Consider the following 4,306-nt stretch of genomic DNA (forward strand, 5'->3'; position numbering starts at 1 on the left):
TATATGATTATATATTATTATTAGTATCTATATATAATATAAATTATACTAGCATATATATTCAGTTATATATACTGGGTAGAAGTTGATGTCTAATGACACTTAGAGTTCCCACCTACAGGAACCGACCAAAAATCACCACTCATTCCTAATTAAGATATGTTATGGATGATCCGCTCCGTTAAACTTGATCTACATATTCTAAAACCCTAACACACCAAGTTTAGGGTGAACCAGTTATCGTTTGACCCTTCATCATTCTAAAACCCTAACACATCAAGTTTAGGGTGAACCAGTTATCGTTTGACCCTTCATCCACTCGTGTTAATTTTAACGGTTTCAAATGAACTTTTCATATATATATGATAGAACTTTTTACATGGCTCGACAAAGGGTTAAACGACGACGGCTTCACCCCAAACTTGGTATATTGGGGTTTTAGAATATGTAGATCAAGTTCAACGGAGCGGATCATTCACAATGTAGCTCAATCATGTGATTTTAGACCGTGTCCTTAGATGATTATCTAAAGCGTCACCTTAGGAACACTTCTCCATATATATATATATGAGTGTATATATATATATGTAGATAAACATTTCCATATATATATATATATATGGAAATGTTTTCCTAAGGTGACACATTAGATTCCCACCTAAGTACGCGGTCTAAAATCACATCATTCCCTAATTGTTTTTGCGATCCGCTCTGTTGAACTTGATCTACATGTTCTTAAACCCAAACACACTAATTTTGGGGTGAACCCATCGTGTTTTGACCCTTCATCCATTTACCGTGATTTTAACGGTTTCCAATGAATAGAACCTTTTGCACGGCTCAACAAAGGGTGAAAACACGACGGGTTCACCCCAAAATTGATGTGTTTGGATTTAAGAACGTGTAGATCAAGTTCAACGGAGCGGATCGTAAAAAAATAGGGAATGATGTGATTTTAGGCCGCGTCCTTAGGTGGGAATTTAAGGTGTCACCTTAGGAAAACATTACCCATATATATATATATATATATATAGGGAAAGTGTTCCTAAGGTGACTCCTTAGGCCATTATCTAAGCTAAGGAGTTAGCCTAAGATCACATGATTGAGGGTCATTATGGATGATCCACTCTGTTAAATTTGATCTACATATTCAAAAACCCCAACACATCAAGTTTGGGGTGAACCCGTCGTCGTTTGACCCTCCGTCGAGCCATGTGAAAAGTTCTATTCATTCAAAATGGTCAAAATTGATACGAGTGGATGAAGGGTCAAACGACGATGGGTTCACCTCAAACTTGGTGTGTTGGAATTTTAGAATATGTAGATCAAGTTCAACAGAGCGGATCATCTATAATGGGCCTCAATCAGGTGATCTTAGGCTGACTTCTTAGATAATGCCTAGAGGAGTCACCTTTAGAAACACTTTTTCCCGTATATATTTATTTATATAATATATATATTATATATATATATATATATATATATATATATATTATATAGTATATAGTATGAGAAGAGTGATGGAAAAACTTGATACCAAGTTATTCATTGAACTGGTGTGAGGGTGCCAAATCACCCCCCCCAACTATCACGCCTCAAAGATGGATTCCTATTTTAAAGTAGCGTGCAGGCTCTCTCTTCGAGGCGTGATGTAGGGTGGGATTTAGGCCACCTCATCTACCAAGGTTCAAATGAAGAAACTTGGCCTTACCGAAGTTCTCCATATCTCTCTCTCTCTCTCCTCTCTCTCGTCTCTCTATATATATATATATATATATATATTATATATATACTATATATATTATATATAATTAATATTATATATATATATATATATATGAGAAAAATGGGTATGCTTGGTACCAAGCACACCCATTTTTCTTATATATATATGTTCGCATTGAAAGTTGTTTTAATTGTTGAATCCATTATACGTTTATCGATTACAGATTCAAAGTAAAATTAGTCTTTTATAAGAATTTCTTACACAATAAAAATAAGAAAAATACAACTCTCTTCAAACACACGCAGAGGACGTTTATCATCTGCTGCTTGCGTGGAATCTTTGCATGTGTCGGGGTTTATCCGTGGACCACCGCAGATCAAATTCGGTTGATCGGAATAAAAGATCAATGCTCTTGCTTCACAAAAAAAAATTGTAGAAGTAAATAATCTCGACCAAGCGAGATTACTACTCTTCTCGAGATCAAAACCAAGTTTGATCCGGAGGAAAGGGAATGGGCCTCAGATCTCTCGAACTCTCCCTCTTTATGCTGAAGAACTTCGCCAAGATTTGCTAGCCTCTTTGAACTTCGTCAGAACCTCGCCCTAGCTCCTCTAAAATTCATGGCTCCCTTTAGATTTGCCTTTATGAGGGTGCTAGGGTTGTATTTATAGATTCTAAATGTCGTGTTTGTGTATAAGATCGGAGAACAATCGTTATTATCAGTTTAGGTGGGTTTTCGGTTGTGTAACAGCTTCCACACGTTTAAGGATAACCCCACATATTTATGGATAACCCCAAGGAGTTCTAGAAGCCAATCTTATCAGAAAAAACATTGGGAGCTGACCTAGACGTGAGTTACTTTGAAGCGACTCGGAATTTCTGAGTCACTTTGAGGTGACTCGGATTCTCCGAGACAGTTTGTACTATTTTTGATATTTTGGCTTTAATTCTATCATCCGACCTTGGAATAAAATGATTTAAGATGCGTTGGAAATCTGACGAAGAGATCTACAACTTTCGTCTTTTGTGATTTTTAGAATCCAAATCTCATCATGGTCAAAATTTCACTTCTTCATGTGGGTCACTCTAGAGTCATTCTGATTGTTTTTGCTTCGTCGTTTCACACGTTTCAATGTTTCACGTGCACTCCTTCGCTTCTTTTTATAGTATCGGGTGATCCTATTTAACTTGGATAATCCTTTATGACTCGGATAATAGCGTTCATCTCCTTCTCTCCGTTTTGAACTACGTGCGGGAACCTATAGGTAATTTTTAACGCCTATAGATACCCCCTCCAAAGTATTTCAGGCTTATTCTTTTATAGAGGAGCCTGAAATATCTTGGATATGATAGGCCCAGCCTTTAATTTTTAAACTTCTTCATCTTTTAGTCTATTCAGTATTTTGTCGAATAGCTAAAATTCTTATGGTACTGTGTTTATCGTCTGACTGTTGTCAAAATATTGAATTAGAACTGGAGTGTTGGTTTCTCAGTTAGCTTGTGTCATTAGATTGATGTTGAACTGATCATCTTCATCAGGAATTTGTATCTGAATCACGATTGAACTCCCGAGGATTATCCTTTAACCTGGAATTTTTCTAAGCCTTATTTCGACGAATCTATCGCTGCGTTGATCACCATTGACCTTCATTGTAGTGCATTATCTGGTATTAACACAGTTTATACCCATACGTTTACTACAGTCTATATAGTTTAAGCTCGACCGGCGTTGTAATGCGTGGCAGGCCCAAGTATAGAGGTTGCAGGACCAATCGTTGATGCTGGTTCATCTGTAGGTATGGATCTTTCCCTTACATCCTGCTAGTTATTTGCTTAATCATAGGAGAGTTTTGGTTGTAGGACCAGTTATTGGAGCTGATACGGCTACCATTGTGAATGCTTTAAAGATTTCTCATGAAGGCTTCGGCTAGAATTGATATTGTCTCGGGTGCTTAAGTCACAAGACCAACTGATGAAGCTGGTGCATCAGTGATTTGGCAAACCCTCAGCCATTAATAAATTTTGATAAGCCTCTATAGACTACCATTTGAGTCAGACTAGCATGTGCATTGTCTAAGTCCTTTCTGTATGTAATGTTGTGCTAAAAGAGTTAACTCTTTTGGACTTAGTACTATGATATTGAATACATATATTTTGTCATTATTACGGGAATTAGCTACCCAGCAACACGTGTTGGGCGTAGACTTAAACAATCCTTCAATTTCGGGTTATCCTTAAGAATATTATGTGTAATATTCTTAATAACTTCATGTTGGAAATAAAGGAAGTAGTTTATCCTCATATACCTGTTAGAGGTTAGTGAAACAGTTTATACTCGTATACCCGTTTGAGTATGGGAGCAGTTTAACCTCATATACCTGTTGGAGGATTTTGTTCTCATTTGGCTTATTTTGCCGTTATGATAGCGGCATCAACCAAGGCTTGAATGCTATTTTTTAGAGTAATACAAGCCTTGGTGGGGTGATGAACCCTCCTGTGATATGCATAGTACTTAGGATCTGAAATCTTATTTGCTTCCTCCTGATTTGTAATCGGTGGTAGCTTGATTTTGTTATTGGT

Source organism: Asparagus officinalis, chromosome 7 (assembly GCF_001876935.1).
Source record: "Asparagus officinalis chromosome 7, Aspof.V1, whole genome shotgun sequence".
Classification (NCBI taxonomy): Eukaryota; Viridiplantae; Streptophyta; class Magnoliopsida; order Asparagales; family Asparagaceae; genus Asparagus; species Asparagus officinalis.